The 14,201-nt window shown below is 43.3% G+C and overlaps 1 protein-coding gene across 1 annotated transcript in view; it reads left to right on the top strand.

Annotated features, from left to right (window-relative positions):
- The window catches only part of LOC137357574 (misshapen-like kinase 1), a 264,262-nt gene that overhangs the window by 60,118 nt on the left and 189,943 nt on the right, over positions 1-14,201 (top strand).

The following is a 14,201-nucleotide window of genomic DNA, read 5'->3' on the forward strand; positions in this document are numbered from 1 at the left end:
CCATCATAATCACAGTTATAGACTTTCTCACATCGATATCTTTTAAAACATAGAATTTAAAAACAAATTTTCATTGAGAAAACTGATGCAAACCTCTGGTGAGTCTTTCAACCTTTAATAGTAACGAACCCATCTGCTATGAGTTGAGTTTTGAGGCACTTCGTGTGTTTTCAAACAAACAAACACAAAAATGGGAAAGTTTTTAAAAAGAAAAGATTTTATTATATTGTAATTGTACGGTCAAAATGTTCCTCATTCAAACCAAATAGTTCGAATTATGGTACTGGATAAAAAGTTAGTGAATACTGCTGGTTTTAACTCTCATTACTGTTATTAGTAATAAGGTTCTCAGCTGTGATTGTGAGAAGGAGAAACTGGACCTGAATTAGGTCGGAACCCGCAATGAGGATAATTTATGCAAGGGAGTTTATTGAAGTGCTTCATGAGTCGTCTTAAATGGCAAGTGAGTGAACTCACAGGTGGGAGGACAGTATTGGATTTCTGCCCAATTGCTTTTTAACCAGTGTTGCAAATGACCCAGCGAAGCACACAAGTGATTGCGTTATCTGCTTTAGAAATATGTCTCCAATAATGTGAAGTACACCTTCTGTTTGGGCAAATGCGTTAAGCAATCGTTACTGCTGTCTTTTGTACGACTAATCACAAATCAAACTGTTCCAAATTGGACTTTGGACAGGAAGTGGTGAGACAGTATGCTGTAATTTGGAGTGGCACTATTTGCAGTACGTTAGTCATTCTGTTCCCAGAGTTCAAAGTGAAGTTGAGAAAAGATGGTGACTGAGTAGAATGCCTTTGATACTGAGCTTACTTGTATTAATGAAATCGCTCTGCAGGTAATCAAATCTAAAAGCACAAACGTATTGATGCCCTGAATTTTGCTGTTCTGAAGTTGTTTCTAAGAGTTACATCCTCTCCGAGCCCTTTCAGTTGGTGGCTCGTGCATCATTTTGTAATGAGAAATGAATGCTGCCCAACGAACGGACTCTGTCAATGTTGTCTGGAAAAAAGCCAGTATCTACAAAATGTGAAAATGTGAGGTTGTGTGTTCTCTTTCTCCTCTGGCCTTAAATGACATGGTCAAGATCAAGAATTCGATGCACTGATAATTTCCAGGGCCATCCATGCCCAATCATTCTGTGTTGCCATGCATTGAAGTGTTAGTTTGCTTGATCATGTGAGATTTTGTTTTGCTTCCTCCTGTGGAGTGACTCATGAATACCAACTTTCATTCAAGTTGAGAGACCCCATGGCAATCTTCCTTCTAAGTATAATGAGTATTTTTCATAACGTTTTTATTACACATCATCTGTTTTGGAGTGAATAACTTGTTTTTAAAGAAGGGATACAGTAGGTGCTTTCATAACATCATAATTTGCCCCTATATCTTACTGTCAAAATTTAGTTCCATGTACTTTGCAGATTTTGCTTTTCTGTGCCATTTATTATCTTAACTTCCAGTCTTGCATGAGCTGCAATGTCCTCCAGTTAAACATCTGGACAACTGGAGGTGTTATCCTCGGCCGTCGTCGTTAATTCCATTTGTTTGCCGAGGCTCCATTTTCTCTCCCCCCCCCCCCCCCCCCCACTCTTTTCTCCCCCCACCCCCCCCACCACTGTAAACCTTAGCGCATTCAAAATTGTACCAAAATCCTATCCTGCACCAAGATTCACTCACCAATCACCCCTCTGTTCACTGATTCACACCTCAAATTTTAAATTCTCCTCGTGCTTAAATGTCCGTGACCTCATTGCTTCCTACCTCTGTAATTGCCTTCAGCTCTATAAACCCCTTTGCCTCCAAATTCCTGAATGTGGCCTTTTGTGCATCCTGCCTTCCTTCATTCCACCAACTATGGTCGTGCCTTCAACCACTATGCTCTGCCTCTTCACCACCTTCTCTTTCTTTAAGACCCTCCTTTAAAACTCACCTCTTTAACTTGACTTCTGTTCACACCGCCTCCTCATAACACTCTGGGATTGGTGTTCTGTTTTTTGCTTATATCTCTGAAGCACTTTAGGACATCTTATGAAAGGTGCTTTATGAATGCACTTTGTTATTAAATACCCCTCTCTCTGTTTTTATATTTTTAATTCTAATTTTAATGCCAGTTAATTAAATTCCAAAGCCCATGTTATTCTAACTATTTCTCTTGTTCCTTCTCTTCATTTTTGGAACATTTTAATTATGTTCTGGATAGTATATATATTGTTAATTCTCCTTTTCAATAGCTGCAGCAACAGGGGCACCACCACCTGTTCTAGGAACTAGGCTACTGATGCCAGGATTTAACTATATTCTCTTGAGATATCCTAATGCGAGAATTAAGTTTGCCTGGAAGTTATATTTTCAAGTTTATAGAACTTGCACTGCAGGCAATCTATGCATTAAGGGACAAAAAACTGTAGTGGAAATTTCTTCATAAACTCTAGTCTCCCATCTAAGAAATACAAACTGTTTGAAAATGCCGTTTGTCAGGGAGCGTATCCTTATTCTGAGCACACTCGTTCCAGAGGAACCCATTTTAGTTTCCCCCCTCAACTCCCTGCCTACGGGCATCAATTAATAATGTGACAGTCAGTCTTGGAGCTAAGATCAGGCTAATAAGAGGAAAACACAAGATAGATGTGAAGGAAGAGGGGCTGCTTTCCATTGAGTGGTTTAATTTGTTCTTTGTGACAAATTGAGCAGTGCCATCTTTATACTGGAAGCTGCCTGAGACGTCACAGACAGTGACGTTTCAGTGGGTGAAGCTGCATTTGCACATGTGCCAGTACTCTGTCACCTCGCGCTTGCGTTGTCAGCTAATGCAGCTTTTTTTTTGAGGAGGTAGCTAATGTAGTAGATAAGGGACTGTCAGTGCAGAAGGTCAAAAGCAAAATACTGCAGATACTGTAAGTCTGAAATAAAAACAGAAAATGCTGTAAATATTTGGCAGGCCTGGCAGCATCTGTGGAGAGAGAAACAGAGTTGACGCTTCAGGTCAGTGACCTTTCATCAGACACTAGGATGGTGGAAGTGGAGACCATCAATGACTTCAAGAAGTTGTTGGATGACCACTTGAGGGAAATCGACTATCGGGATTGAGTGGGAGAGTGGGACTGACTGGACAGCTCCCTGGAGAGCTGGTATGGACTCGATGGGCCGAATAGCCACTTTCTGAACCGTAAATGACTGACTCCAAATGTGACGTCATGCAATCTTAACCCATGAAAGATAGATCAGCGTATTTTCTGAATGGAAAGAAGGTAGGCACCTTGGAGAATAGAGAGATTTAAGTGCCAAAGTGCAGCAATCCCTGAAGCAAGTGGACAGGTCCAAAAAAATAATTAAAAAGGTTAATGGAGTGTTGGCCTTTATCTCAAGAGGGCTGGAATACAAACCAATGCAAGTTATGGTACAGTCATGTAAAACTCTGTTTCGACCCCATTTAGAGTACTGTGCAGAGTTGTGGGTACCACAACTCAAAGGATATATTGGCTTTGGAGAGGGTGCAGGTCAAATTCACCAGAATAATACAGGGCTAAATGGGTTAATTACAAGGACAGATTGTATAAACTGGGCTTTTATTCCCATCAAGCACAGTAGATTAAGGGCTAAACTAATTGAGCTGTTTAACATGATTCGAGGTGTTGATACATTAGATAGAGAAGAATTGGGGTGAGTCCAGAACAAGGAGGCATAACCTCAGAAATTAGAGCCAGGCCATTTCGGGATATTGTCAGGAAGCACTTCCTCACACAAAAGGTAATGGAAATCTGAAACTCTTCAAAAGAGTTGTTGAGCTGGCGGTCAGCTGAAAATTTCAAACTGAGATTGGATTTGTGATGGACAAGTGTATTCATGGTTACAGGACCAAGGTGGGTAGATGAAGTTAAGGTACAGATCAGCCCGTGATCTAATTGAATATGAGCAGGCTCGAGGGCTGAGTGATTACTCTTGCTCCTATGTTCCTAAATTGTAAGATTCTCAAAAGAGAGATCAGAGGTGTAGCTGTGTGGCTATTTGAAGCTGGGGTTGCAGATTTAAAAGCTCATAAGGCACATTGGGTCCTGTATTTTGTACAGGGGTATCAGCTATAAATGGAAGGAACTGATGCTAAGTTGACTTAACACATTGGTTAGATCATAGTTGTAGTATCGACACAGTGGCAGCAGTGTGTACCATCTACAAGATGTGCTGCAGCAACTCACCAAGGCTCCTTCGACAGCTCCTTCCAAACCCGTGACCCCTCTCACCTCGAAGGACAAGGGCAGTAGATGCGTGGGAACACCAAGTTCCCCTCCAAGCCACACACCATTCTGACTTGGAACTATATTGCCATTGCTTCACTGTCGCTGGGTCAAAATCCTGGAACTCCCATGCTAACGGCTCTGTGGATGTACATGGACTGCGGCAGTTCAAGAGGCGACTCACCACCACCTTCTCGAGGGCAAATCGAGATGGGCAATGAATGCTGGCCTAGCCAGCGACGCCCACATCCCGTGAAAGAATATTAAAAAAAAATTTCTGGTCATCACTGAGAAGAAGAATGTTCACTGGAATATTCCCAGGAATCAGCCATCAGAATCACTCTCTCTTAACATTTCAAATCTTCAAGTCATTTTTTTAAAGATTGTTTTTGTATGGGGGCGGAGAGCAATACTATTCCATTATAATGGAAAAGGAGAGGCTTTTACAGGTTTTTCAAGTTTTTTTTGTGATTAAATGCCGTTTTTAGTTTTATGTAATGTCTGGGGGTAAAAAAGTTGGTTGCAATTTGTTTCGTTTGGGTTTCATTGAAATAAATTGCATTTCCGTATTGGAGGGGCCTTTATATACTTCTCTTTTTGGACCAACCTTAGTGATTTATATTGGTAAATATTTATATCTTATTTTAATCTATGTATTGAGATGATCCTTGGTTTTACATACATCACACCAAGGGGCATCAAAGTCCTATTTAGTATGGCTTATCACCTTCTTAAGATTGATTTCAAATGGATTTTATTTTGTAAATAGCTGGGTTGAAAGCTTGCACTGCTTTCCGTATATTATGCAGGGCATTTCTGCCAATTTATGTACTCTCAGATGTCTACCGTTGGCATGGGCTTGATGGGCTGAATGGCCTCCTTCTGCACTGCAATGACTATAATCATCAAAACTTTTCCCTGCCACACAAAGTTTTGTGGAATGTAAGAGGTTTTCAAACTTATGTGAAGTTTTAAGAAGGTAAATAGTAATGGTGATTTTTAATGAATGGTGCACATCTGAGATATGATTACCTCACTCACTCACTTTCTACCCACCCCACCCCACAAACCCCTGGTCCGTGTGTGTGTCTCCTGTGTATTTCTAGCATTCTCTCTCTTTGTTTCACGTTGTTTGTCACCTGTAATGAGGTGACAATGTTTAGGATTAGAAAAAATGGTTTTAGTTGGGGAAGATGGAATTTGTACCACAAGTGGCTATTTTAGCAAAGACTATTAGGTTATGGGTGAATGGCATATAGATGAAATTAGAATAAAGGGCTCCAAATTAGGAGCTAACACTGGCAAAAGCATGATTGGCCGAATGGCCAATCCTTAAACTTGCAGAAACCTGTGCACTGATTTAAATGAGAGTCACATTGCTGAATACCTCAACCTATGCAATTTAACTACATTGATTCACATATTTATGTCGATAAAGTTCATATTCACACAACAATCTTTCCATTGACATGAAATAAAAACAGGTCAGTAAAAACAATCAATGTAAGTAGTGTACGAATTCAGTTTGACATTTTTAAATCCCTGATCCCCTTCACCTTAAATTTGATTATTTTTAAAAAAAAAACACTGCCTCAAATACAGACAAAAAAAATCAATGGTGGACTGAATCCTGTTAAATAATGAAATTAAGATTTTAGATGTACATTAAAAATAAATTGTGGATGACTGGATTTGAATGGTTTTCTAGTAGAAAGAGCGAATGGAAGATCTGTGCTCCTGTCCAGTCATGAATTTTGGGCTTCAGTTTGTTGCAATCCATATCTACAGCAAAATGTTGTTCATTGCTTTTAATAGGGAAACTTATTCTGCATGAATTAACCGAGTTTATGCAGTTCATTGTATCTCTTGTTTCCTCCTCGGTAAAGGATGTTTGGCATGTTTCCGGCAGTTCCTGCAGCCATATTGGTGCCAAATGTCGTGCTCTGCACTCCTTTGGACCCCACCAGGAAGGCCGAGAGGGGGGTTTTGATGCTTGGGCAACTTACAACCTCCATACATCTGCCCAGGCATGCGCCATGGAGAGGTCACTCCATAGTCTCCTCACAGTGACCAAATCAACACGGAAGGCAGCAGTTACGGGTTATAAGTCCAGCTCAATTGGCGTAGAGATTGGGTGCCACGGGCTGCCTTTGTCGGTGGGAGAGGTCATCGCATCTCACTGGACAGCTACCACCCGCCTCAAACCGGGCAGCCCCCGGTCAGTAAGGTTCTGTCCCACCACAGTCCACCTGCTTCAATGGGTGCTTGGAGCTCAGGGTCATTGCCCGACAAGTGGACTGTAACACCGCACCAAGCAACACGACCAAAAAAGGAAAGAAGGTACCAGCCCTTCGTTTTGCAAGCTGGAACGTCAGAACTATGTGTCCTGGCCTGTCGGAAGACTTTACAGAAATCAACGATTCTCGGAAGGCCGCCATCATCAACAACGAGCTCAGTAGACTCAATGTGGACATTGCAGCACTTCAGGAGACACGCCTCCCTGCAAGCAGATCTCTAAGAGAGCAAGACTACACCACCTTCTGGCAGGGTAGGGATCCTGAAGACCCAAGGCAGCACGGAGTGGGCTTCGCCATCAGAAACTCTTTGCTCAGCATGATAGAGCCACCCTCAAATGGCTCGGAACGCATACTGTCCAGCCGACTGTTCACCGCCTCTGGTCTAGTATACCTACTCAGCATCTATGCCCCAATACTCTGCTCCCCACCTGAAGTTAAAGACCAGTTCTATGAGGAACTCCATAATATCATTAGTAGCATCCCCAACACCGAACACCTATTCCTGCTGGGGGACTTTAATGCCAGGGTTGGGGCCGACCATGACTCATGGCCCTCCTGCCTTGGGCGCTATGGCATTGGAAGGATGAATGAGAATGGACAGAGACTGCTTGAGTTGTGTACCTATCATAACCTCTGCATCACCAACTCATTCTTTCACACTAAACCCTGTCACCAGGTTTCTTGGAGGCACCCAAGTTCACGTCATTGGCACCAGCTGGACCTCATCGTCACAAGGCGAGCCTCTTTAAACGGTGTTCAAATAACACGCAGCTTCCACAGTGCGGACTGCGACACCGACCACTCCCTGGTGTGCAGCAAGATTAGCCTCAAACCAAAGAAGCTGCATCACTCCAAGCAGAAGGGCTGCCCACGCATCAACACTAGCAGAATTTCTCATCCACAACTGTTACGCAAGTTTCTAAATTCACTTGAAAAAGCCCTCCAAAACACTCCCACAGGGGATGCAGGGACCAAGTGGGCCCACATCAGAGATGCCATCTATGACTCAGCAATGACCACCTATGGCAATTGTGTGCAGACTGGTTTCAATCTCACATTGAAGAGCTGGAACCTGTCATAGCTGTTAAGTGCATTTCACTGCTGAACTACAAGAAAGCCGCCAGCGAGTTAACATCCATAGCACTTAAAGTTGCCAGAAGCTCTGCACAAAGAACAGCCAGGCGCTGCTCAAATGACTACTGGCAACACCTATGCAGTCATACTCAGCTGGTCTCCGACACTGGAAATATCAGAGGGATGTATGATGAAATTAAGAGAGCTTTTGGGCCAACCGTCAAGATTGCCCCCCTCAAATCTAAATCGGGACACAATCACTGACCAACGCAAGCAAATGGACCGCTGGGTGGAACACTACCTAGAACTGTACTCCAGGGAAAATGTCACTGAGACCGCCCTCAATGCAACCCAGTCTCTGCCAGTCATGGATGAGCTGGACGTACAGCCAACAAAATCGGAACTCCGTGATGCCATTGATTCTCTAGCCAGCGGAAAAGCCCCTGGGAAGGATGGCATTACCCCTGAAATCAAGAGTGCCAAGCCTGCTATGTTTTCAGCTCTGCACAAACTGCTTTGCCTGTGCTGGGATGAGGGAGCAGTACCCCAAGACATGCGCGATGCCAATATCATCACCCTCTATAAGAACAAGGGTGACCGTGGTGACTGCAACAACTACCGTGGAATCTCCCTGCTCAGCATAGTGGGGAAAGTCTTTGCTCGAGTCGCTTTAAACAGGCTCCAGAAGCTGGCTGAGCGTGTCTACCCTGAGGCACAGTGTGGCTTTCAAGCACAGAGACATGCTGTTCTCCCTTCGCCAGCTACAGGAGAAATGCCGTGAACAACAGATGCCCCTCTCCGTTGCTTTCATAGATCTCACCAAAGCCTTTGACCTCGTCAGCAGAAGTGCTCTCTTCAGACTACAAGAAAAGATTGGATGCCCACCAAAGCTACTAAGTATCATCACCTCATTCCATGGCAATATGAAAGGCACAATTCAGCATAGCGGCACCTCATCAGACCCCTTTCCAATCCTGAGTGGTGTGAAACAGGGCTGTGTTCTCGCACCCACACTGTTTGGGATCATCATCTCCCTGCTGCTCTCACATGCATTCAAGTTCTCAGAAGAAGGAATTTTCCTCCGCACAAGATCAGGTGGCAGGTTGTTCAACCTTGCCCGTCTAAAAGCAAAGACCAAAGTACGGAAAGTCCTCATCAGGGAACTCCTCTTTGCTGACGATGCTGCACTAGCATCTCACACTGAAGAGTGTCTGCAGAGACTCATCGAAGGTTTGCGGCTGCCTTCAATGAATTTGGCCTAACCATCCCCCTCAAGAAAACTAACATCATGGGACAGGACGTCAGAAATGCCACATCTATCAATATCGGCGACCACACTCTGGAAGTGGTTCAAGAGTTCACCTACCTAGGCTCAACTACCTGTCTCTCGATGCAGAATTAAACAAGCGCATGGAAAAGGCTTCCTCTGCTATGTCTAGACTGGCCAAGAGAGTGTGGGAAAATGGCGCACTGACACAGAACACAAAAGTCCGAGTGTATCAAGCCTGTGTCCTCAGTACCTTGCTCTACGGCAGCAAGGCCCGGACAATGTACGTCAGCCAAGAGTGACGTCTCAATTCATTCTATCTTCGCTGCCTCCGGAAAATCCTTGGCATCAGGTGGCAGGACCGTATCTCCAACACAGAAGTCCTCGAGGCGGCCAGCATCCCCAGCATATACACCCTACTAAGCCAGCGGCGCCTGAGATGGCTTGGCCATGTGAGCCGCATGGAAGATGGCAGGATCCCCAAGGACACATTGTACAGCGAGCTCGTCACTGGTACCAGACCCACCGGCCGTCCACGTCTCCACTTTAAAGACGTCTGCAAACGCGACATGAAGTCCTGTGACATTGATCACAAGTCGTGGGAGTCAGTTGCCAGCGATCGCCAGAGCTGGCGGGCAACCACAAAGGCGGGGCTAAGGCGTGGCGAGTCTAAGAGACTTAGCAGTTGGCAGGAAAAAAGAGAGAGGCGCAAGGGGAGAGCCAACTGTGTAACAGCCCCAACAACCAATTTTATCTGCAGCACCTGTGGAAGAGTCTGTCACTCTAGAATTGGCCTTTATAGCCACTCCGGGCTCTGCTGCACAAACCACTGACCACCTCCAGGCGCTTACCCATTGTCTCTCGAGACAAGGAGGCCAAAGGAGAAGAAGAAGAAAGGATTAACCATTGATGTGGCAGTGCCCTGTGTGCTGCTTAGCTAGCTAGCATTCCTTAGTTACCGACTCCATTTCGCTCCCTGGGAACTGTCTTGACCTGAACAAGACAATACGCAATCTTGGTGTCATACTTGACACCGAGATGACCTTCTGACCACATATTCGTGCCATCACCAAGACCACCTATTTCCACCTTCATAAAATCGGTCGACTCAGCCCCTGGCTCATCTGCTGCTGAAACCCTTATCCTCTAAACAAGACTCTTCCAATGCACTCTGGCTGTCCTCCCACATTCTACCGTCTGTAAACTGGATGACCTCAGCTGTCCGTGACTTAACTCGCACCAAGTTCCATTCACCCATCATCCCTGTTCTCGTCAACTTACATTAGCTCCCGGTTAAGCGATGCCTCGATTTCAAAATTCTCATGCTTGTTCTCAAACCCCTCAGGGCCTCACCGCTCCTAAGGGCTGCTGAGGGCTCTGTACTCTAGAATTCCCTCCCTAAACCTCCAGGCTTCTCTATTTTCTTGCTTTAAAATACGCTTGTTAAAACCTACCTCTTTGACCAAGCTTTTGGCCATCTGCTCTAACATCTCCTTATGTCTTACAATGTCAAATTTTGCTTTATAATGCTCCTGTGAAGTGCCCTGGGACATTTTGTTTTGTTAAATATGTTACATAAATACAAATTGTTATGGCAGCTTTTCTTTGAGTTGTCATGTATACATTCACATACATTATCTGAAGCCGCTGTACACATTGATTGAAGGGTGCTAGTGGAAGTTGTACATTGATTAATCCAGGATTCCTAGGGTGCTTATTTGTGCTGGGAGCAGTGTGGGTCGTGAGGCAAAGGCAACTTGTTTGGTTGAGGTTTACATTCAGTGGAGTACAACAGGACACAATCACAGCAGACAGGAGGTATGATTGAAATATTGTAGAATCACACAGCTCACAAGGAGGCCATTTGGTCCACTGTGCCTGTTCAGGCTCTGTGAAAGCTATATATTTTTTTTCCTTTTCAAGTTTGCAACCAATTCAGTTAAGAAAGTTTGGATGGTAGAAGCAGATTCAATACTTTCAGGCAGTTCATTCCAGATCATTATAACGCAGAGTTTAAAAAAAAAGTTCTCATCTCCCCCTGTTTTTCTTTTACCAATCTGTCTCCTCTGGTTACTGACCACCTTGCCAGTGGAAACCATTTCTTCATATCTACTCTATCAAAGCCCCTCTGAAATTTGAATACCTCTATTAAATTTCCCCTTAACTTTCTTTTCTGTAAGCTAAGCACATCCCGGTTCTCCAGTCTCTGTAACTAAATTCCCTTATCTCTTGTACCATTTTGGTAAATCCCTCCCCAAGGCCTTGACATCCTTCCTAAAGTGTGGTGTCCAGAATTGAAAATAATTCTCCAAATCTTTGGTTAGATCTCAGCTAAATCATATGATCTTGTATTTAAAATGTTTACAAGGCAGTAGGTTTTTGTGACTTTTACTAATATCCAGTTAAAGGATTTCATAACTGGAGAATGAAGAACTTGTTTTTTGTACCCATTGTATGCATTGTGCTGGTGAGCCAGGGATGGTGCAGATTGGACAGAGTTCCTGCTGTTCTGCAGAATACACATCCAGATGCACAGAGTTTTAATTTTTCCACATTGTACTTTGTGAGATTGTTACTTTGCCTAATTGGTGCACATATCTATGGGAATGCGATTGAAACTGTCCAAAACTTATTTTACTTCTACAAACAGTGAAAGGGAAATCTTTTCAGGCAGTAATCTAACCTTAGGGCTAATGTAAATGATATAATTGTGGTGGTGAGAGCACCTTCAGCTGTGCAGACTCCGTCAGCCTGATTTTGGAATGACAGCCCAGATTACGTGCTCAACTCTCTGGATCGGTGTTATGGAAGCTAAATCACAAAGTATTTAAAGAGGAGGTAGGTAGATTTTAGAAATATCGGGGAGTTGAGGGCTACGAGATGCCGGCACGAAAGAGGAGTTGAGGTCTGGGGCAGATCAGCCATGATCTTATTGAATGGCGGGGCAGGCTTGAGGGGCTGCCTATTTCTTTTGTTCTTATTTCTTATTAAAACCCACGACCTAAGTCAGGTGAGAGCACAAAACCACTGAGCCAAGACAGTAACGAAAGAAAAAACATGCATTTATGTAGCACCTTTCATGACCTCAGGATGTCCCAAAGCGATTTACAGTCAATGATGTACTTCTGAATTGCAATCACTGTTGTAATGTAGAAAATGCAGCATCCAATTTGCACACAGCAAGTTCTCAAACAGCAACTGGTAATGACCGGATAATCTGATTTCAGTAATATTGCTTGAGGTATAAATACTGGCCAGGACACTGGGTAGAACTCCCTTGCTTGTCTTTGAAGTAGTGCCATGGGATATTTTATGTTCACCTGTGAGAGCCAGTGGGGCCTCTGTTTAACATTAATACTGACTCCTTCCGTACTACACTAAAATGTCAACCTAGGTTCTTGTGCTTGGGTTTCTTGAATGGAACTTGAACTCTCAGCCTTCTGACTCAGAGGCAAAAGTGCTACCCGCTGAGCCATGGCTGAGAGCTGATAATAGTAAATAGAATTAATTTAATTCCTACTAGATTAAGAAGTTGGATTTTTAGTGGCAGAATGTTTGAGATTTTGTGAAGAGGTTGAAATATGGGTACTTTGAATGTTTTTAAAAATCATTTGAGGAGTGCGTATATATTTGAATTCTGAACTATGTGTGACCCTACTATTTTAAAAGAAGTTTTTTGCCTCAACTTGTTCTATAATCCTAAATGTTAAACTGTGAGTCACTATTACTGTATTTAATGGTTTATAACAGTTGCAAAGGTGGCCTGGGAGTTCTGTTGATCATGACATTGTGAAACTTGGCTTCATGAATGAATAGGGATGGGGTGATTTGTCTACTTCCTGCCTTGCCCGGGGAAGTTGTTGAGTCAGAAACTTTAGGGACTTTCAAAAGGCTTTTGGATAGGTATATGGATAAAGGAGAATGATGGGGTATAGATTAAATTGTCCTTGACAGAGGACAAAGGATCGGCACAACATTGTGGGCCGAAGGGCCTGTTCTGTGCTGTATGTTCTATGTTCTATGTTCTATGTTCTAAGACAGTAACTGGGTGAAACTCCACGGAACTGGTAGCTTTCCAGAACCTTTTACAGTTCATCTGTATAGGCCAACGTAGAGTGCCAGTGGGTAGGGTAAACAGTTTTGTTATCGCTGGCAATAGGACATCCAAATGTTGCACTACTCTAGTCAAAATCCAAAGGATGTTGCACCACAGAAAATCACTTGCCTTATCGGGAATTAAAACTATGGGGAAGAGGCATCACAGTGAAACCTGGTGCAGTCCTCATCGATATTTATACAGCTCGTGTGCCCTGCCCCTCTCTCTCTTTCTCAGGGTTCACTGGATTGGTAGATTGACAAACCCAGCATGGATCGAACCTGGGTTTCTTGGCCTATGGCTCAGCATTCCATTTTTGTGGGTGCATTAGCCTGCTGAGTCTGCAAATTATTGAAAGCATTAAACACAATAGCAATAGGTGACTTAGAGATGCTATTGAGTGTGTATGCATTCTCCTTTCACTGAAACATTTAGGAATTGTGGGACAGTTTAATAGAATGTGTTTTTATTGGATGCATAGGTGTAAGAATACTGGGAATAATGACATGGGCATATGCCGCAGTGATGTTGCGACAGTGTAAATTCTCCTGATATTGCTAATTGGCCGCTTTTTAAGTGGCTCCCTGATGATTATTTTGCTGATAAACGTGTTTGTGTAACCACAATTTTTAAAATAATAATGACCACTCTGAGATAGCATTTTAGCAAGTGCTTAAATTGTCATAATGTAGACAGCAAAGTTACTTGCTGCATCATCTCGATTTACCATTGCAGTTGAGAATGTTGACATTTCTGCGCTTCCCAGCCAGGATGAGTACATTGTCACAAAAGACATTGGTAGACATCTTTGAGAAGTTTGCCCAACCTCCATGTCCAGGACCTGGGGACATTAACCTTAAAATCAGAGCCAGGCCATTCAGGTGAGAAGTTAGTAAGCTGCCTTCAGCTGCCTGGGCCCTAACCTCTGGAATTCCCTCCCCAGACCTCTCTACCTTACTTTAAGTAAAGTTATCTCTTTAACTAAGCTTTTGGTCATCTGTTGTAATATCTCCTTATGTAGCTTGGTGCCATATTCTGTTTTATAATGCCTCTGTTGAAACACCTTGGGATGTTTTATACTTTAAAGGCGTAATATAAATAACATCTAGTAGAAACACTTCTTCACACAAAGGGTGATAGAAGTGTGGAGAACATTCCCACAAAAAGTAGATGCCTGCTCAATTAATTTTAAATCTGAGATCAATGGATTTTCGGG

This window comes from Heterodontus francisci, chromosome 48 (assembly GCF_036365525.1).
Source record: "Heterodontus francisci isolate sHetFra1 chromosome 48, sHetFra1.hap1, whole genome shotgun sequence".
Taxonomy (NCBI): Eukaryota; Metazoa; Chordata; class Chondrichthyes; order Heterodontiformes; family Heterodontidae; genus Heterodontus; species Heterodontus francisci.